Here is a 23,126-nt window from a genome sequence, read left to right as displayed (position 1 = left end):
TTGGACTTAAGTTTTGGACATCGCTTGGACACATTTGCTGTTACTGCAGAGAAGCAGGCAGCCTGATGTGAGACAAGTCCAAACATATCTCATAGGAATAAACATTAAATGGGCAGATATCAACGGCTGAAATCGCAGGAAGATGGTTGATGGACAGGGCCCTTTGTCATGCAATCAGTGAGAGATTGGTCGGTGCTCAAGACAAAAAGGAAGCTCTTCAACCAGCCAGACTTGTTGGAGCCTTATCGAGGAAACAGCCCAGTAGCAAAGGAACAGGCTGAAGACATGATTTTTCTCTTTCAGTTGTTCTGCCTCAGGCGAAGGACAGTTGAACTTTTGGCACGAGAAGAAGCATTTTGCAGGTATAAGAGTAGCAGGTTTCGGCTGCCATCGCTCGCTCTCTCTCTTCTCTTCTACGCTTACTCGCTTTGTTCAACGCACAAGGACTGAGCACTCCATCTGGGATGGAGAGAAGAAACACCATCTACGAGCAAAGAGAGCCTCGCTATTTCGACTAGGAAGCTGACCTTGAGACTGGACTTGAATAACACAGATTGGCACAGACCCAGAAGATACGCCTCATCGGGAGAAGCAGCGAGTAAGCCAGAGGGGTAATTGGTGAGCATTTGTTGCGTGAGCAATTGGTGAGCCCACGCATCTTTAAGACCACCGGATAGTGTGAAGGGGTGTCGTGTGTCCCAACCAAGCCTCAGGGGTTTAAGTGGAGAGGTTTTTTCATGGATCGTAAGCATATACACAATTCTGTTGGACAGATTCGGTGGTGCATTTTTGAATCCGAGCCGGGGTGTATTTAATCATGGGTACTTCGTGTTAGGGGCCTGTTCAGATGGGCCAGGGTTGTGTGTTGCATTGTGTTTGTTTGTTTTGCACCACCTAGGTGTGTGTTTACTGAGTGCAGGTGTGTGCTTTAACTTGAATAAAAGCATTGTGACGGTTGAGACCGAAAGATCTGGCTATAACTGTGTATTCCTGTTCACTACTATAATTCCGGTGTCTAGAACTGTTGTAAGGGGGGTGATTTGAAACCACCAAGGGCAAAACCACTTATAGAATCTGGCGACCAGTGGCAGGACATTTGTATTTGAATGAACAGATAGTTATGGAAGATCTCAAAGTCAAGAGATCGGCAATGGAGGATAGAATTTCCTCGTACGTATTCGGAAAAGTTAATGCAACACAACAGTGGGTGTTAGACCTGTTGTGGGCTGAGAGTTCTGAGGACAAAGCTGCTGAGTGGACAGGGGGTAAGGAGCACAAAAAGGCAAGAGCAAAGACCATTTGGCTCCTATCTTTTCAGAAGCAAGTCCAGCTGCTCAGGGAACAGGTTGGTAAGCTTAAGGCAGAGCTCCAAGAGTCAGAGGAGCAGTCAGCCGCAAGAGCTACAGTGGAGAACAGATTAGTGGATGAGTTACGCGAGGAGAGGCAGGAAAGGCGTACTCAGGAGGAAACCTCCCGTAACACTGGAGAGGACCTGCAATGCCAGATCACCGAGGCCAAGCTCAACGAGCAGGCTGTATGGGAGGAGAACGTCCACTTAACAGGTAAAGTTGACGGGCTTGAGGGGCAACTGAGAGATATTAAGACAACTTACAGGGCAGTTAGCAGTCGGGGGTTTGAGAGTAGGAATCACGAGCCCTGCCAAGAAAAATCCAAAGCTTGACTCAAGCTCTCGCCAATGCCAAAGGCATGGTTAGCTTGATGGCCCCAGGGGAAGCTCGGGTGGACTGCGAAGAGAAAGGAGAAGATAACGAGGATTGGGGGCAGGGTAGGGACATCTGACCACCGCTTGAAGCGCCAAAGGGACCGATGTGACCCATACGGCAGCAGAATTTCGGCCCGCCCATAGACAGCACGGGTCAGGGCATGCTGCAAAGCGGTTTTGTGGTTCCGTTCACCACCCTGCAGCACAGAATATGATCTCGGGGGTGCCCAAGTTAAAGAAAGAAGGGGACCCCTCAGTTCACTTCACCGAGGTGGACCAGGTTGAGGGGATTAACGGGTGTAGTGAGGCCGAGGCTCACAAGCTGTTGCTGGATGGGAAACTGTATCAGGCCCTGTCTGCCAAGACCAAACGGGGACAGGGGACCCTGGCCGGCTTAAAGGAGGAAATCCTAAGAGCCATGGGTCATACCCAGGGCAGTCCATTCTCTAGGGTAGAGAGGACACTGCAACTGGCATTCGCGGACAGGCTCTGGCCCATCTACGAAATGGCCACGGGTGGAGTGCTTGACAGCTCACAGTTGCGGGGGGGCTGAGAAACCATTGCCTCAGGATCCTCGTGGCAAACACCTTGCCATGAATGAGGATAAAAGCGGAGGCCTGGTTTGACTCCAAGGACCTTGCGAATACGGACGCCGGAATGCTCCGTCACCTGAGCCTGGTCTTTAAAACTGGCTCAGAGGAGGAGGTCAAACCAAGTATGGGCAAAGTACACAAAATGAAGACCATTGAGGCTAGTAAAAAGGAATGGCGTCAGGAATGGGTTAGTGCAGGGAAGGCTAGGACGTGTTTCAGGTGTGGGCAGATGGGACACTGGAGGAGAGACTGCTCAGCCCGAGGAAGGACAAGGCAAAGTGGTTCCTCCAGTGCCTACGACGAAACCTGTCGAGGCGAAGGGACCGACCGCGGAACAATTTGATGTTCTGGTGGCCGCCCTTCGGACAGTTTTTGTGCCAGAGCAGGGAAGGGTAGACGCTGCTGTGAGCAGGGAAATCCCGACCGCTCCGGTAATCCCAACACCCTGACTAGCACGCACCCAGCCTGAGTACCTGTGTTCGCTCACATACGCTGAGTGGAGTAGACCATGCGTGAGGATGGGGGTGGAGAAGATGGAGGGGAAGTATTTGGTGGACACTGGAGCTTCAAGCACGGTGATCCATGCGAGTAACCCAACCGATTCACCCTGGTCCAGCAAGGTTCCATTCAGTCTTGTGGGGTTCACTGGGAACGAGCAGGCGGGGGTGATGTCCAGGCCATTAGCCATAGATTTAGGATCCCTCCACGCCAGGTGGGAATGCGTCCTACTAAATTGGGAGCAGTCAGGGTCAGGAGTCCTAGGGGCCGACTTTATGTTAGCCCACAGGATTATAGTGGATTTGAGGAATCACTGCATTTGGGGAGCAGTGGGTTCCGATAAGGAGAAAGAAGTTGTAGTGATCCCAAGGAAAGGGGAAGGAAAAGGCAACAGGTGTACCATAAAGCCGAAGGGGAGTTACGACCTAGAGCAAATGGTCAATACTACCCCGGCCAAGTACCAGGCGTATGTGTGGGACAACCTCGCATCGTTCACCACACACAAGCACGACTGTGGTCGGGTGACAGGGGAGGAAGTCTGAGTACAAGAGGACCCCCCATGTCACGGCCACAGAAGCAGTACGGTTTCCCCAGAGAGGCAGAGGCCGACTTGGAGACAGCACTGGGATCCCTGGTAGCACGGGAAGTGTTGAGGCCCATAGCCACACACGTGAACTCGTCACTTTGGCCGGTTAGGAAACCGGACCAGTGATGGAGAGCCACCGTGGACTATCGGGTGCTCAACAAAAATATCCCAGCCTGCGCACCCACAGTCGCGGCTGTAGCTGATCTGATAGGGAGTGTTCCAGCAACCGCAACCACATTTACAGGGCTGGACATTTCAAACAGGTTTTAGTCAATTCCCCTGAAACGGGAAGACCAGTACAAGTCTACCTTCACTTTTAAAGGACAGCAGTATACATGGACATGCCTTCCCCAGGGTTTTCATAACATCCCCTCCATATTCTACCAATGTATGGCAGACGCCTTAAAGGGTTTCAGCAGACCCCAGCAGTTGGTGCAGTATGTGGACGATTTGCTTTTGTTCTCCGATGAGGGGGAGGAGCATGGTCCGCTGCTGGCTGAGCTGCTGGAGCTGCTGAGAGAGACAGGGTTCAAGGTCAATCCTAAGAAAGCTCAGATCGATCAGAGGGAAGTAAAATTCCTCGGGCTGACCATGAGGGCTGGGGAAAGGGCTATAGACAAGGCCAAACGGAAAGCAGTACAGGAGTTACCAGCCCCCACAACCGTGACGGGAGTGAGATCCTTCCTGGGGCTCATGGGTACTGCAGGGATTTCACTGAAGATTACGTCACCACGGCAGCCCCTCTGCTTCGGCTCCTCCGCAAGGGAGTCAGATGGGAGTGGGATGGGGAATGCACGGCAGCATTTAATCACCTCAAGGGAGACCAGCAGATGGCATCTGCATTAGGGGTGATTAATGGTGGGGAGGACTTCTTTTTGGAAGTAGCAGCCAGCGGGGATCGTTTGAGTGCGGTGCTGCTCCAGGAGCTGAGGCCCATGGTGTTCTCATCAAGAGTCCTCACGGATGTAGAACGGGGATATTCCAATTGCGAGAGTCATCTCCTTGCCACGCATTGGGTCATAAAGCGCTCACAGCGTAATTATAGACCGCTTAGCCTGACATCAGTAGTGGGGAAAATGTAGGAATCAATTATTAAAGATGAAATAGCAGCACATTTGGAAAGCAGTGACAGGATCGGCCCAAGTCAGCATGGATTTATGAAAGGGAAATCCTGCTTGACAAATCTTCTGGAGTTTTTTGAGGATGTAACTGGGAGAGTGGACAAGAGAGAACCAGTGGATGTGGTGTATTTGGACTTTCAAAAGGCTTTTGACAAGGTCCCACACAAGAGACTGGTGTGCAAAATTAAAGCACATGGTATTGGGGGTAATGTACTGACATGGATAGAGAACTGGTTGGCAGACAGGAAGCAGAGAGTCAGGATAAACGGGTCCTTTTCACAATGGCAGGCAGTGACTAGTGAGGTACCCAGCTATTTACAATATACATTAATGATTTGGATGAGGGAATTGAGTGTAATATCTCGAAGTTTGCAGATGACACAAAGCTGGGTGGCAGTGTGAGCTGTGAGGAGGAAGCTAAAAGGCTGCAGGGTGACTTGGACAGGTTAGGTGAGTGGGCAAACGCATGGCAGATGCAGTATAATGTGGATAAATGTGAGCTTATCCACTTTGGTGGCAAAAACACGAAGGCAGAATAGTATCTGAATGGTGGCAGATTAGGCAAAGGGGAGGTGCAGCAAGACCTGGGTGTCATGGTTCATCAGTCATTGAAAGTTGGCATGCAGGTGAAGAAACCAAATAGAATGTTAGCCTTCATAGCTAGGGGATTTGATTTGAGTATAGGAGCAGGGAGGTCTTATTGCAGTTGTACAGGGCCTTGGTGAGGCTTCACCTGGAATATTGTGTTCAGTTTTGGTCTCCTAATCTGAGGAAGGACGTTCTTGCTATTGCGGGAGTGCAGCGAAGGTTCACCAAACTGATTCCAGGGATGGCAGGACTGATATATGAGGAGAGATTGGATCGACTGGGCCTGTATTCACTGGAGTTTAGATGGATGAGAGGGGATCTCATAGAAACTATAAAATTCTGACTGGACTGGACAGGTTAGATGCAGGAAGAATGTTCCCGATGTTGGGGAAGTCCAGAATAGTCTAAGGATAAGGGGTAAGCCATTTCGGACTGAGATGAGGAGAAACTTCTTCACTCAGAGAGTTGTTAACCTGTGGAATTCCCTACCACAGAGAGTTGTTGATGCCAGTTCATTGGATATATTCAAGAGGGAGTTAGATATGGCCCTTACGGCTAAAGGGATCAAGGGGTATGGAGAGAAAGCAGGAAAGGGGTATTGAGGTGAATGATCAGCCATGATCTTATTGAATGGTGGTGCAGGCTCGAAGGGCCAAATGACCTACTCCTGCACCTATTCACTATGTTTCTATGTTTCTATGAGGGCCGGGTTACACCCAACGGGCCGCGAGATCTATGTCGACAGGTCTAGTTCGGTAGTGGACGTGGAGCGTTTCACCAGGTGCGGGATTTATGAACCTACAGCTGGGATAGCAAGGGCCATTAAACTCCTGAGCACCCTGAGCGCCCAGCACACCGAACTGTCGGCATTGGTGTTGGTCGATACCCACGCCGACAAGTTCCTGGCCCCATACACCATCTGCTCGGATTCCATATTTAGGTGCAATTTATGTACTGAATACTTGGCCATCTGGGCTCATCGTGGTTTCAGATCTGCAGACAGGAAGCCCTTAGCAACAGCACCGTTGCTGAGAAAGGTCTTAGGGACCCCAGGATGTCATTACATCCACTAAATAAAGGCTCACTCTAAAACAGAGCCCAGAGGGGAAGGCAACTAAAGGGTAGACAAGTTAGCTAAGGCGGGAGCCAAGGAAGGAATTTTTTGGTATCCATACGGGTCCAGCCCAGTAGCAGGGATCCGGAACAAAGGGGGGATACCAGGGATTGCAGGGGTAGCATTGGCTTTAGCATTGAGGCAAGTCCAGGCACGGGATTCCATCCTCAAGTTCGTCCTGGAACAGCTGGCTAAGGACCAGAAGGTCGAAGATCCGTTCGGGGTAGCGGACATCACCGTAAAGGATGGGATGCTTGTTAAGGGTCAGTGGATAGTTTCTGAAGTGTACCAGAGGGAATTCCTCCAGTTGGCCCATGGGAGCCCAGAAGCGGGACACCCAGGGCCGGAGACTGCCTGGCAAAGGGTAGAACAGGCAGGCCGGTGGCCGCAACTGAGGGAGGATGTCAGCGATTTTTGCGCAGACTGTCTGGTGTGCACGGCGAACAACCCTGATCCGCAACATAGGAAGGTTCCCATGAGGCACACAAGAAGGGCAGCGGGACCATGGCAGTCTCTCCAAGTCGATTGCATCGGGCCATTGCCCACCACAAAGGGGGGTTACAAGTACTGTTTGGACCTTGTGGACATTTTCTTCAAGAGGGTGGAAACCTTCCCTTTCCGATCTGCCATGGTGTTGGTAACGGCAAGGATTTTTGTCAGGGAAGTGTTCTCCAGGTGGGGACCGGCACAGTTTGTGGAGTCCGACCAAGGGAGCTACTTCACGGGGCAAGTCATGCAGGCCACTTTTAAGTTCTGGGGATAGAGGGTAAATGGCATGTGGCTCACAATCCACAGACATCGGGGGTTGTGGAGCGACTTAATCCGACCATCAAAGAAAGGATGCGGAAGGAAACAGGGCTATACCCAAAAAAGTGGGATTAGGCCCTGCCATTAATTTTGATGGGGGTCCGAGCCAGCCTCTCCAGGAGCACAGGGTACTCCCCGCATGAGCTCATGACTGGAGGCTGGGGGGGCGGGGTTGGGGGGGGTCATGCACATGCCCACCCATGTTCTGGCACCGGTTCTCACCGTAGGTCAATTGAGAGAAGTAAACCGGGATAAGCTTGTCAAGAATCTGTACGAGAGGTTGAAGCAGATTCATTGGCAGGCAGCCAGTAACATGGGGAAGCAGCACCGGAGTAATTGGTTGCTGCTCGAGCCCCAGAGAACGCACGAGTGGAAGGTAGGGGACCAGGTGATGGTCCGAATCTACGGTTCGTGTAGAGACGTTTGAGCCACTGTATATGATACCTTACAGTGGAGTGGATAAGGCAAGCCCCATGGTTTAGAAACATAGAAATATAGAAAATAGGTGCAGGAGTAGGCCATTCGGCCCTTCGAGCCTGCACCGCCATTCAATAAGATTATGGAATTGTTTAATGGTGATGTAGGCTTGAAGGATCGAATGGCCTACTCCTGCATCTATTTTCTATGTTTCTATGTTTCTAAACCATGGGGCTTGCCTTATCCACTATACTGCAAGGTTAAACTTCCAAGGTGCACAAAGTGGTTTAACTCGGGGGAAAGGGTAAGAAAAGGAAAGAAACACCAGGGCACTGTAAACAGCATGGTGGACGCGTGCCTTCCTCCCATATTTTGGGAAAGCGAGGACCCTGTGGTGGGGGCTGGAAGAAGGAGCAGCAGGATCCCATGGCCAAGGGCGCCATGGACGCCTCCTTACACGTCAACCAGGAGCCTTAAAAGGCCTAAGCAAGAGGCACCCTAGCAGGGCCACCTGGCAACTCGGGTAGTATTGTACATATTTTTCTTTTAAAGTGTTTTGGGTAGTTGTAATGAAGCCAGACCTGTGGAGGTAGACCCTCTCACAGCAAGGTGCTTGTTAGTTTTGTTTTGCAGGAAGCCGAGGACGGAATGGAGACAGTCCTGAGACTGAGCATGATTTGGATGCTAGCCGGAACGGGGCACAGCAGGAGAGGGGATGCCGAGTTGTCTTTCTTCTACGACTGTATTGGGGGGAATGGACCCACCGTGACACAGTGGGGTAGGACAGGGGACACGGACGGGATGGCAGCCTACTTCCATGAGGGACGGTGGCCAGGGTGGCTGGGGTTGAATTCGCCGAAATACTCCAGCCACGCTGGGTTCACATACGGGGAGGCTTCCATACCATGCCCCAGACTGAAGGTCACAGCCACATGGGTTAGGGTGACCGAGGGCAAGCGCGTATGCTTGAAGTGCAAGGGCACATTCCCCTGGGACGGTGGTGGTGGCTCAGGAAATTGAGTCAGGACACGGGGAACCATACAGCGGACTGGGAGAGACTAGGGAACGATACGTACCGACAGATCACGGGGACACAGGGGGGAGTGGAAGTGTGCTGGGACAAGTGGTGGAAGGAGGAACAGGGAATTTATGTGTGTAAGTGGTGGTCGGAACGGATCTGCCCAGCAGGTGTGTCAATTGCCGTTTCGAGGCAATGGCAGGACAACAGGGCTAGGATCAGATGGGATCGGTGTATGGACTCCTGTGTAATCCCAGACCCTCCCAACACAATAAATTCCATGGAGCTTGTGCACACAAGAGGAAGCCCTTGTCCACAGTCCCACTGATACAGGCAACAGACGTTAGGTGTCCCGCCATCACACCAGGCCCAGATAATGGTTTAGGTTTAGTCCTGACCAGGAAGGTTTTATTCTAGGGGGTGCATTACGTGGTCGCGTCGGTCATTTTAAACTTAACCGGGGTACATCTGCCCGAGTCGTGTCCAAAAGAAACTGAGCAGCTGTATGAGGCCCTAATTAAAGAAAAGTTCCAGCAATTCTTTGAACTCAGTTACGGTAATGTGAGTCGGGAAAAGTTGTATGATAGGGGAGTGTACGATAACATTAGTCTGGGGAGGCAGAGGCGAGGGGTGCTTAATGATTTCGCAATGGCGTTTAGCACGGGTACATCTCTCATAAAGACAAACCAGAACACAGGGGAGGAAGTTAAAGGGGTAAGCTCGATACCAACTATGTCCTTGGTGCTTAATAGGCTTTTTGCTACTGGTGAATCTCCATTGTTCCTCCCACAACATTCAGACAAGCACACACCACATCCACACATGCTTTCAATCCCTCTGAGCTCCTTCTCTCTCTGTCTCCTCTTCTGCGCATGTCATGATGACCCTTGACCTCCTGAATCGCAGGAATCGAGCATTGCCATGCCGTTGCTAAGGATAGCCATACTTTACGGCAGAAGGTCAAAAACATTTAACGATACAGCCCATTTGATATAATTCGCGGTAACGGCCATTTTCAAAAATGGAAACTAGGTGATTTGAGAATGGCGAGAAGCCGGCGATCTCAAAACCCTTTTTTAACGCCCATGCTGGAAATAACGCCCATTTTTGGGTGATAAGCACAAAAGTGGAGGCTTTAGCCCTATAGCTATGTTACAAGGCATGATGGGAAGTTTGGCCAAAACAGACAGGAGTATTGTGTCAGCAGTTAATAAGTAACAGTTGGTGTAAAGACATTTCATGATACCTTGTTACAAAGGCAATGGGTAAAGATAAAACCTTGTTACAGAGGCAATGGGCAAACATAATATAGTTGAGATAACAGAATACATTTTCTGCAAGCTTACGTAATTAACAATTGACAGTTGCTCCGTAGTTGATCACGTAAGCTTTTAACTTATCAACTGTCGAGTTTCGCTTCCACTTCATTGTGTATAAATATATTGCCATAACCGCTGTATAAGTTGAGAGACTTTGGGACTTGACTTCGGGATGCCGAATGCTCTCCCCTGCATGCTTGTATTAAAGAATTCTCGTATCATGGATTAGAAGTGACTTTGAGTGGTGTTTTTCCCACAACAAACTGGAAACTTGATAAACCTGCATGCTACTGTTCTGTGTGCTGCCATAGGTTTGTGGTAAACTACACCATCCTACTGCATGTGTTCTGTTAATCTTTTGAGCAGAATTTCAATGGAAGAAATGTTGACATTAAGCAAAGTCGACATGACAAGTAGGCTAATTCAAGCAAAATGCTCGTATGTAAATATAAAGCAGGCAACTGTTGAAGCGCAGCAAATTCGGTTTTGGTTCAATTATTCTCTAAAATCTTTAGTTTCAATTTAACTAAAGTATTCATATTTAGATTCAACCGTGCCATTAGTTGAAGATGTCACATAGCCCAAAGCTTTTAAGATACAAATAAAAGGTAATAAATGTTGATTAAACAAGCTCACAAAATGTCCAATTTCCAGTTACTGATAGTGTTACTGATTTGGGGAATAGCCAGCCAAGGAAAATGAAGGAAAAACAATATGTTTATGTTTAAGGGCAAAAGTGATGTGCCAACAAACTGATATTCTATTCTATGAATTAAAAATGCTTTGATAATTCCAACATCTTTTACAGGATTCCTGCCATTGTCTTTCCATTGTACTGGAGAATGACCAGATTGTAAACAATGCTAATATGTATTAGAGGTTAATGATCTGGTTATTCAACACATGATACAAGTTGGCATTATTACACAGTAGTGACTGAGAAAGTACATTAGTCAATACCAAGCACATTATTTGCCAACAATATAAATATTTTAAGTACATAAGAACATAAGAATTAGGAACAGGAGTAGGCCATCTAGCCCCTCGAGCCTGCTCCGCCATTCAACAAGATCATGGCTGATCTGGCCATGGACTCAGCTCCACTTACCCGCCTGCTCCCCGTAACCCTTAATTCCCTTATTGGTTAAAAATCTATCTATCTGTGATTTGAATACATTCAATGAGCTAGCCTCAACTGCTTCCCTGGGCAGAGAATTCCACAGATTCACAACCCTCTGGGAGAAGAAATTCCTTCTCAACTCGGTTTTAAATTGGCTTCCCCGTATTTTGAGGCTGTGCCCCCTAGTTCTAGTCTCCCCGACCAGTGAAAACAACCTCTCTGCCTCTATCTTGTCTATCCCTTTCATGATTTTAAATGTTTCTATAAGATCACCCCTCATCGTTCTGAACTCCAACGAGTAAAGACCAGTCTACTCAATCTATCATCATAAGGTAACCCCCTCATCTCCAGAATCAGCCTAGTGAATCATCTCTGTACCCCCTCCAAAGCTAGTATATCCTTCCTTAAGTAAGGTGACCAAAATTGCACGCAGTACTCCAGGTGCAGCCTCACCAATATCCTATACAGTTGCAGCAGGACCTCCCTGCTTTTGTACTCCATCCCTCTTGCAATGAAGGCCAACATTCCATTTGCCTTCCTGATTACCTGCTGCACCTGCAAACTTTTTGGGATTCATGCACAAGGACCCCCAGGTCCCTCTGCACCGCAGTATGTTGTAATTTCTCCCCATTCAAATAATATTCCCTTTTACTGTTTTTTTTTCCAAGGTGGATGACCTCACGCTTTCCGACATTGTATTCCATCTGCCAAACCTTAGCTCATTCGCTTAACCAATCTAAATCTCTTTGTAGCCTCTCTGTGTCCTCTACGCAACCTGCTTTCCCACTAATCTCTGTGGCCTGAAATCCCGGTTCTGGGCTTCCCACAGGCGCTCGCCTGAAAGTAAGAAAAAAGATTTGCACCTACCTTTTGCTCCTGCGTCCTATAGTGATTCCGGTCTGAGGCATCAGAGTGCATTCACGTCTTGGAGATACGGAGGGAGAAGCTGGAGTCACGTGGCACTGGACAGTCAATGAAGGTACAGTATTTGCATTCATAATAATGGGATCTCCGTAAGTAGGAGTTCTCATTATTATGAATGAGAAGCCCCACACCCCCCACCCAAACACAAATAAAAAATAAAAAAAACAGCTCACATATTTAACATTAATTTAAATTAAAATTAATGAAATGTGTTAGAAAAAATATGTTTTTTGGATTTTTTTTTAAGTGTTTGTAATTGGCATTTAAACTAAACTTACCTTAGTGGACAGGGTTTTAACATAAAAATGTGTTCTAAAATTTTATTTTTATATGTTTTTAATATGTTTTAAAACTCTTACGCTGGTAAAAGTAGGCGATGCGCCTGCTTTTACAAGGTCCAAGAGTTTTAAAGACATACACTGGGCAAGGGATGGACAAATAACTAAAACTTTTGTGGGGCCTCGCTGGGTCCATACATATTCCATATGAACACAGTGAGGCCGTAATTTCAGGCCCAATATTGTTCTAAAGAACATTGTTGACTGCGATTCTGGTGTGCGGACTCATATCTCCATGTGCCTTGTGAATAAGCAGAAACGTATTTGGTAACACTATCATTTAACCGCTGCATGACAGAGATAACCTTGAATATTATAATCTCAATGATTAGCAGTTGTCTGGTAGTTGCCTGTAATGTGGATGAACTTGTCCAGTTTTCCATGGTTTCAGGGTAGGGCAGCAGGGTTACAGTGCCCATCAATGGAGATTGAGCAGTAGCTCAGTGATGTTACTGTTTCAGCAATGAGATGACACAAAAATAAGACTGAAGGTGGATTCAAATCCATTATTTATGATGTAAAATATGGAAAAAAAGTTGAACTAGGTACTGTGGGTCAAGAGTATCGTGCTTTTTAAATGGATCCCCATGCTAACAGCTTAATTTTTCCATTCTGAAAGCTAATGAGTCCCAGTGTTCTAAGGTTCGTAGAACTGTAAAATGGTAAAATTCTTTTGTTCTACTATTGTTAAACTTCTGTAACCATTTCCTCAGACATAAGTTGAATTGATAACACAAGAGAGCAAAATCAACATTTGACTTTTAATATAATTGGTAAAGAAGTTCATTGACAAGCAAGCAGTGAAAATACTAGTTTTAATAAGGAATCCTTTGGTTGTTCACATATAAAGAGTTCCAGATTTGTAAGGTAACTGATTTTTTCCTGCAGTGTGACATCCTGCGATAACTGCTACTAATTTCTACTCTTGTCGCACAATTTGCTGCCTAACTATTGTACTGCAATTTTGCATAAAAATTCCTGGAGGCAGTGAAAATGTCAGTTTCTCAACATATCTGAGCAGTTACAAATCACTTTCAAAGCCTGAATACTTTGCTACTCATTGGACCTTAGGTCGCGATTCACTTCAATTAACATTTATACCTACAACTACTTTTACTGTCTACTAATGATATATCTAATCTTATCCTTCCTGGATTAGAATTCCTAATATAATTATTACTTTCTAAAATGCATAGTTTGAGATGTCGGACTTTGAAAACTAATCCTACCTTTATACATTTAAATCGGTTTGTAATCCCCTTATCACACATTCAACTTCCTTCCTGGGAAGACACGCACTGACACAGGCAGCTGAGGTACATGACTTATAAAATCATGTTGTGGAGTGTGTGCCTCTCCATGTATGTAATAAATAACATGAAAAAACCTTACTTTGACTACAGGAAATGCATGTGACGGTATGAATGAAAAACACTTCTATTTCTATGCTTATTAATACTGTCATGTTGGAATGATACCCATCTAAAAGCTCCTATCGATGTGTCACAAAATAGATCTTCAGACTTGTTCTTTCCCTTAAAAATAATAGAATGCACTGAAATTCTCAAGAGCATTTGAATGATTCAGCACAATTTGCAAAATCAAGGTCAACAATAGGCAATCAATATACTTTCAATAATATTTCACATAAAAACAATGGATTCCAAAACAGACAGGGTAATGAGAATTGTACTGTAAGAGTGGTTTCATGGCCATATATAGAACTGTGGCTAATAATGTGATGGTAGGTGCCTATTGCACTTCGGTCACCTGAGGGAGAGAGTGTTCGAAGACCAGGACCTCAAATCTGGCACCAAGCTTATGGTCTACAGGGCTGTAGTGATACCTACCCTCCTATATGGCTCAGAGATGTGAACCATATACAGTAGACACCTCTAAGCACTGGAGAAATACCACCAATGCTGCCTCTGCAAGATCCTGAAAATCCATTGGGAGGATAGATGCACCAACGTCAGTGTTCTAGATCAGGCCAACGTCCCCAGCATCGAAGCACTGACTACACTCGACCAGTTCTGTTGGGTGGACCACATCATCCGCATACCCGACACAAAACTCCCAAAGCAAGCGCTCTCTTTGGAACTCCTACACGGTAGACGAGCCCCAGGTGGGCAGAGTAAACGTTTCAAGGACACTTTCAAAGCCTCCTTGATAAAGCGCAACATCCCCACCGGCACCTGGGAATACCTGGCCCAAGACCGCCCTAAGTGGAGGAAGAGCATCCGAGAAGGCGCTGAGCAATTCGAGTGTCGTCGCCGAGAGCATGCGGAGGACAAGCGCAGACAGCGGAAGGAGCGGCGGCAAACCAGACTCCCCACCCACCCTTTCCTTCAATGACTGTTTGTCCCACCTGTGACAGAGACTGTAATTCCTGTATTGGACTGTACAGTCACCTGAGAACTTATTTTTGGAATGGAAGCAAGTCTTCGTCGATTTTGAGGGATTGCCTATGATGATGAGGATGGTAGGTGTCTATTACACTTCAGCACATCTGCCACCAGCTGCCTGTGTTTTGTACTGCAGAGGCTCGAGGCCGAGTGTACACTCAATCAACTCAGTGCTTGCTAATAATTAGGGGCTTCTCCATAACATGACTGCAGTTTCTCAGCATCATTCCAGATGCACAGTGTCCATTTGGAATGGATGCTGAAAGATAAGGCAGCAAAGAAAAACATGTGGCTTTCAGCTTGGTACTTTGTTTCCAGGAGAGCCACCCTTATTTGCTCCATATTAGTTGAATGGCTTCTAACAAAAACATGTTTTTTGTGTACCAAAGCAGTTACATTTGCCAAACAATTGCGGCACTCTATAGGTTGACAGCAACTCTTCACTGGTTGCTGTCGCCCAACATTCTTGCCCCAACTCGTGGCACTTCCAATGTGACATGTGTAACAGGGAGTGCCACATAAATATTTAAATGAACTGCACTTGTATTATCATGCATGCTACGTTCATTTTGGTACAGGTTCTTACAACACCTAATGAGCAATGGTCCTGCCATTACTACTCCAAGGTTCTGTTATTGGCACATCGATTGACGTCACGATCTGGACCATTCAAATATGTAAAGAGAGCATAGGCAATGGCAGCGCTGCTGACCTGCACAAAATGGCGATCACCGAGTTCCGCGCTGGAAGCGATGTGGCCACCCGCTTTTCATCCAACCCAGCTTTAACGGCTGGTACAAATGGTTCCAATTTCCTGGCCCTTGTGTTCTTCAGTTGATGCTATTCCAAGGTGCTCAATTTGCAGAATTGCCCCATTCTATAATATTGGCATCATGTACCTTGATGTGCACAAAGGTTCACCTAAAAATACACATATATGAAAAAATACTTTTAAAATATGCATTCAGAAACAAAAAATCTAAAGAAAACATGAAAAATGCTGAGATTTTTCAGTTTTTCAGCATAGGTTCAACCCATTCGACAATGACAATTAAAATACATTTATAATTAATATAGGCAACCTCTATATCATTGCCATGAATTCAAGATATGGTCTTATTGTACAAGTCTCAATATCAGTATCATTTTCTGAAATAAATTGAAAAGATTTCACAGTTAATTTAAAAAATGTTATTTTGCTCTTTTTGAATAGTCTTGTTTAATTGAGTATGCATAATATCATTGTCAAAAATACCTTGAAGATGTTATAAGTCTGACAACAAAAGGAATCTGAATTACCAGTCAATACAATAAACACAGTCAATTATCCCAGAGTGTTTCAATGATCTTAATATTTCAACTAAGTGATGTCATCAGTACTTCCTATTTAGATACAACATTAGCAATAAAGTAAAAAATTCTATAATATGAAGTTTAATCACAATTCTTTACAGGGGCTTGCTTTCTAAAACATTTATGCTCATTCCAGATGAACTTATAAAGGTTTAATATTTTGCATTTTCTTTTTAGTATGATCAATTTGTTAAGAATGTCTCACTGATATCCAGCCAATAGGAGTGACCTAATATAAAGTCTCAGAATAGTTTAATTCTCCACATATTCAGCATAATCAGAGACTGAACTGCATTGCTTCATTAATATAATCGAGTTGGATGAGCTTAAAAGCCTTTGGCTAACCCACATGTCAATTAAAAATAAGTTTACCGTTGAATATATTTGAATTTAGTCCTGTTATTTATTGCTAGAAATATAAGCAGAACCATCTGTAAGATACTTTTGATTATTAATTAGTGCAGTGCCCAAAGGCCAATTAGAACTTGTCTGTTTAAATATTTTCCCTGTAAGTCAATGTTGAAGTGCCAAAGAAAGTACAAATCACTCACCCTTCTGCACAATAAAGCCTGTCCGCATATTGTGTATGTTTATTATTTGATGTACACAAGTTTGGCTCTGTTGGAAACTAAATAAAGAATGCACATATCTTTATTTCTTTTGATGCAGTCCAGGTTTTTCAAGAGGTCTGAAGACTTTTGCAAACTCTTGGGGAAAATTTACTCTGTGCACTACATGCAGTGAAATTATAGCAAAATGCAGAAATATTTCTCCTGCCTTTTAATGAATAGTAAGGAAAAAATATAGATTTTTTACAATTGAAAAAAATAACTATATTTTTTACTATTTGCTGTAATAATGTATAACAATGTGCCAGGTTATACAAAGATTAAACATCAATAGCATATATTAATAGATTTAGTTGTTGACAAATATTTTTCTTCCAGTTGTCCACCCCTCTCCTAAGTACATGATGCTGTGGCTTTATAGCTGAGGGTGACTCTACAGAATGTAACCATTCATCATGTGTGATCCTGGATGGCGAGTTATTTGACGATCCTTACCCGACATTCACATGTGTTCTCACGATCTGGCACACATTACTGGACAGCTGTTAGAAGCAGGAGCCCTTCAGTGGGAGGACAGAAGACTGGGAAGTTTTTAAAAGCCAGCAAAGAACGACTAAAAAATGATAAAGAAAGGGAAGATAGACTATGAAAGTAAACTAGCGCAAAATATAAAAACAGATAGCAAGAGGTTCTATAGGTATATAAAATGGAAAAAGGCGGCTAAAGTAAATGTTGGTCCCTTAGAGGACGAGACCAGGGAATTAGTAATGGGGAACTTGGAGATGGCAGAAACTCTGAACAAACATTTTGTATCAGTGTTGGGGAACACTAAAAATATTCCGACGATGGATAGTCTAGGGGCTATAGCGGGGGAGGAACTTAACACAATCACAATCACTAAGGAGGTGGTTACGCAGTAAGATAATGGGACTAAAGGCAGATAAATCCCCTGGCCCTGATGGCTTGCATCCAAGGGTCTTAAGAGAAGTAGCGGCAGGGATTGTGGATGCATTGGTTGTAATTTACCAAAATTCCCTGGATTCTGGGGACGCCCCAGCAGATTGGAAAACTGCAAATGTAACGCCGCTATTTTAAAAAAGATGCAGGAAAAAAGCAGGAAACTATAGACCAGTTAGCCTAACATTTGTGCTTTTGAATATGTTGGAGTCCATTATTAAGGAAGCAGTAGCAGGACATTTGGAAAAGCAAAATTCGGTCAGGCAGAGTCAGCATGGATTTATGAAGGAGAAGTCATGTTTGACAAATTTGTTTGAATTCTTTGAGGATGTAACGAACAGGGTGGATAAAGGGGAACCAGTGGATGTGATGTATTTGAACTTCTGGAAGGCAGTTGACAAGGTGCCACATAAAAGTTTACTGCACAAGATAAAAATTCACGGGTTTGGGGGTAATATATTAGCATGGATAGTGGGTTGTCTAACTAACAGAGAACAGTGAGTCAGGATAAATGGTTCATTCTCTAGTTGGCAACCAGTAACTCGGGTGCCGCAGGGAACAGTGCTGGGACCCCAACTATTTCCAATCTATATTAACGACTTGCAAGAAGGGACTGAGTGTAACGTAGCCAAGTTTGCTGATGATACAAAGATGGGAGGAAAAGCAATGTGTGAGGAGGACAAAAAAAATCTGCAAAAGGACATAGACAGGCTAAGTGAGTGGGCAAAAATTTGGCAGATGGAGTATAATGTCAGAAAGTGTGAGGTCATGTACCTTTGCAGAAAAAAATCAACGGGTAAGTTATTATTTAAATGGAGAAAGATTGCAAAGTACCGCAGTAAAGCGAGACCCGCGGGTACTTGTGCATGAAACTCAAAAGAATAGTATGCAGGTACAGCAAGTGATCCAGAAGGCCAATGGTATCTTGGCCTTTATTGCAAAGGGAATCGAGTATAAAAGCAGGGAAGTCTTGCTCCAGCTATATAGGGTATTAGTGAGGCCACACTTGGAATACCTTGTGCAGTTTTGGATTCAATATTTACGAAAGGATATACTTGCTTTGGAGGCAGTTCAGAGAAGGTTCACTAGGTTGATTCTGGAGATGAAGGGGTTGACTTATGAGGAAAGGTTGAGTAGGTTGGGCCTCAACTCATTGGAATTCAGAAGAATGAGAGGTGATCTCATCGAAACATACAAGATTATGAGAGGGCTTGACAAGCTGGAAGCAGAGAGGATGTTTCCACTGATGGGGGAGACTAGAACTAGAGGGCATGATCTTAGAATATGGGGCCGCCCATTTAAAACAGAGATGAAGAGAAATTTCTTCTCCCAGAGGGTTGTAAATCTGTGGAATTCACTGCGTCAGAGAGCTGTGGATGCTGGAATAAATTTAAAACAGAAATAGACAGTTCCTTAAACCATAAGGGGATAAGGGGTTATGGGGAGCAGGTGGGGAAGTGGAGCTGAGTCCATGATCAGATCAGCCATGATCTTACTGAATGGCGGAGCAGGCTCGAGGGGCCGTATGGTCTACTCCTGTTCCTATTTCTTATGTTCTTAGAAACATAGAAAATAAGTACAGGTGTAGGCCATTTGGCCCTTCGAGCCTGCACCACCATTCAATAAGATCATGGCTGATCATTCACCTCAATACCCCTTTCCTGCTTTCTCTCCACACCCCTTGATCCCTTTAGCCATAAGGGCCATATCTAACTCCCTCTTGAATATATCTAACGAACTGGCATCAACAACTCTCTGCGGAAGAGAATTCCACAGGTTAACGACTCTCTGAGTGAAGAAGTTTCTCCTCATCTCGGTCCTAAATGTCTTACCCCTTATCCTTAGACTGTGACCCCTGGTTCTGGACTCCCCCAACATCAGGAACATTCTTCCTGCATCTAACTTATCCAGTCCCGTCAGAATTTTATATGTTTCAATGAGATCCCCTCTCATTCTTCTAAACGCCAGTGAATACAGGCCCAGTCAATACAATTTCTCCTCATATGTCAGCCCTGACATCCCGGGCATCAGTCTGGTGAAGCTTCAATGCACTCCCTCAATAGCAGACTAGGAGACCAAAACTGAACACAATATTCCAGGTGAGACCTCACCAAGGCCCTGTACAGCTGCAGCAAGACCTCCCTGCTCCTATACTCAAATCCCCAAGCTATGAAGGCCGACATGCCATTTGCCTTCTTCACCGCCTGCTGCACCTGCATGCCAACCTTCAATGACTGATGTACCATGACACCCAGGTCTCGTTGTACCTCCCCCTTTCCTAATCTGCCGCCATTCAGATAATATTCTGCCTTCATGTTTTTGTCACCAAAGTGGATAACCTCACATTTATCCACATTATACTGCATCTGCCATGCAATTGCCCACCCACCTAACCTGTCCAAGTCACCCTGCAGCCTCTTATGTTCTTATGTTCAGCACTTAAGACCAGTTGTAGCACTGGTCGCTGTAACCGCCTAGCTGAGACACGCTATCTTGGCACCTATCAAATTGATAGTCCTTAACTAAGATCCATGTAAGTGTACAAAAGAAATTGTTAAAAAAGGTTTGCACTGTAAAGTCCTTACTCTACTGCATGAAACCACACGAGGCACATTCTGGGGACAAGGTCACTTTGTGACCTCAACTCTTTATTTACAGCACTCCACAAGTGATGACCCTGCGTGGGACCTTCATTTATATACCTGGGAGATCAGGTAAGGAGTGTCTCCCACAAGTTCACCACTTGTGGTCAAGGTGTGCATCTAGCTTGTGTGTATACTGTAATACAGTGGTGTTACATTGTGGTTACATATATGACATGCACAAAAGATGCTCTTAGATATCTGGCCTTCTGGAGAAGCCTCTCATTATTTCCATAAAAGCATTCTTGGACAGTTTCAGCCCACTACTGATACCAGCTAATACGGGACTGAGCATGAGCACTACATCAAACAGTAAAGCTCTGCCAGCTGTTTATAGGAGAGAAATGCGGAGGAGCGGGGGGGCGGCGAGGGTTGCGGGGGGGTTGAAACGGTGACATTATAGATTAAAAAATAAATTCCAGGCATTCGCTGCTTACTTTTTAGAGGTTAAATAAAAATTTCATCCCATATTTACAGCTGGAGCGTATTCGTGTATTGAGTTGCCCATTTACTGAATGAAGACATAAGATTCGGGTAGAAATCACTGCACTAATGGTTCTCTCACAGTTACTGTTATTCCAAGTGCACAGCTGGAGTAGATCAAGGATAAAATGATAGATTTTCTTATTGCAGAACATGCTGTTCCTGTTCAGGCGTAGCTACAGCTGAAATAAATACTAGTTTTTATTAATTAAATGCGACATACGACAGATAAATGAGAGGCTAATTGTGCTTAAAGGTAATTCTGCCCTGATCTAAATCACTGAGACATATAATGTCTCCAGTCTGCTGCCGTGTGATTTAGTGTTCATAGTGTAGTTCATTTGTATGCCTCTGTGTTTATGGGTAAATGAACATCAAAGGTAATTCAAGTCTTTATCATAAATAAATTGTAAAATATTAGAAGCAGTAAATGATGCAATCTGGGACAATGTTGCTAGTATATAAAGTACTCTCATACCATTTATAAAAAAATCATGTTTAATCTGATATCCGTAACTCATGCAAAGAATGCATTCATGCGTTTTTTGTGGCCCTCTTGGCAGAAGTTATGGAAATTCTAGTTCCTTAAATAAAAAAAGAATTTATATGGAAGACGAATGAATTCATAGGCTGAGCATAATCGGGGGCGGTGGGGGGTGCGTGGGGGGGGGGGGGGCGCTGGGGGGATTAATTTTCCATAGAAACTGTTTGCTTGTTTAATTCAGCAATCTTTCACTGCAATGTCAAAGAGCACAGCAATAACCAATTTATTACCCTCGCTGCTAAAAGCACCCTGTTGCCCTCACTCTACAGCAGGTGACAGGCAGGCCAATTGGCAAGTCCAGATTTTTGAAATTAAAAGGTCAAATGTTCCAAGTACTGGATCACTGCAGTGGTTTGATATTGTGCAGGGAGCATGCCGAGTGCAAGACATTATTTGTCTAGGGATAAAGCAAAGAAAAGAATTCGGCATGAAGTCGTGTCACATCAAATTTAGACAAATACAGTTGTGTGGAGTTAAGGTACCGAAGACTTCACTCCTGTTTAGAACTGCTCACGTCTTTTCATTCTTAGATTGATGTCACAAAGACAGCACACTATCTTTTTGCCTTAAGCTGTTGTTTCAAATGCCAAGCCTTGCAACAAAAAAAATCCTTTTGAGTAGCAGTTAAGGGTCATACCATTTATTATACTAACACATTAAATGCAGCATGTTAACTCTGCCCTCTGTCAAGCAACAGTACCAGACCGAGATGAGAGAACGAGGTTTGATTTGGTTCAAACCTGTAAAACTCCAATTTTTCACTGAATAAATTGGTAGGTGAGAAAAGAAAGTTATTATGGTTATATTCAGGTACTTCAATTTAGTCACTACATGGAAACTGCCTATACTTGCTTTGAGATCACAAAATGTGTGTGATATTGCCTGGTTTCTATATTATAAACCTCTATTTATATCAAATAATGGTCGCAAAGATCCAGGTATAAAGAAAACCACTAATGTTGGAAACATGAAATATCAACAGAAAAATGTTATAAATGTGCAACAGTTAGAGCTGAAAGAAAGACAGACTAATATAATGGTGTAACTCTTCATCAGAATGACCATTGTCAGACTGGGGAAGACCATGTCAGTCCGGTAAAAGAGGTTTCCCTGGCATCATCATGCTAGTTCTGGTGATGGCTTGCACTCATTATGCTAAGAAGAATAGAAAAAACTTGCATTTATACAGTACCTTTCCCAATGTCAGGTTATCCAAAGTACTTCTCAGAAAATAAATTACTTTTTGATGAGTGGTTGCTGATGCTTCATAGACCAAGATCACATAAGCAACAATTAGATGAACAAGTTAAGCTGTTTTAGTCTATTGATTAAGGGATGAATACTGGTTAGGACATTGGAAGTATGCCCTACACTTGCTCATGGGATCATTTACATCCACTTGATCAAGCAGACAGGGCATTGGTTTTGCATCTCATCGGAAAGCCAGCATGCCACTGAGGTGTCAGCTTAGAATTTGTGCTTAGATCCAGCAGTGAGGTTTGAACCCAAAAACTGTCGGCTTCAACGTGAGAGCGCTACTACTGAGCCAAGGCTGACATCCCAGTTTGAAGCCAAGGTTATATCATTGCCAGACGACTAGAAGCACCTAGATATTCTCCTTCAGATTCCAGGGATTGGTGGCATGCTTACCAACTAAACCATTAAAGGTTATCTAACCACCGCCCCCCCCCCCCCCACCGCTTCTAGATCACCAATGAAGATGAATGCAACCCCTTCCCAATAAGTTCATTAAAGGACATGGATACAATCATTCCCTCTCCCCAGACCAAAATATATTAAAGGATAAACAATGGTTCCAGCAACAAACCTCAACTGATAGTTCACCAGCAAACTTTGAAAGCAGCGAACCTGTAGCCGGATTCACAAAATGTAAGAGGGATGAGGGGTTGGATTTTTGGTTTGGTTGTACCTCATTTTTGCAGCCCAGAGGGAGGGGAAATGGCATAATGCCAGGCATCCAGCTTTTACCGCCCGGCTGGAAAATTC

The sequence above is a fragment of the Pristiophorus japonicus genome, chromosome 5 (genome assembly GCF_044704955.1).
Source record: "Pristiophorus japonicus isolate sPriJap1 chromosome 5, sPriJap1.hap1, whole genome shotgun sequence".
In the NCBI taxonomy this organism is placed as follows: domain Eukaryota; kingdom Metazoa; phylum Chordata; class Chondrichthyes; family Pristiophoridae; genus Pristiophorus; species Pristiophorus japonicus.
This window is presented reverse-complemented; position numbering follows the sequence as displayed.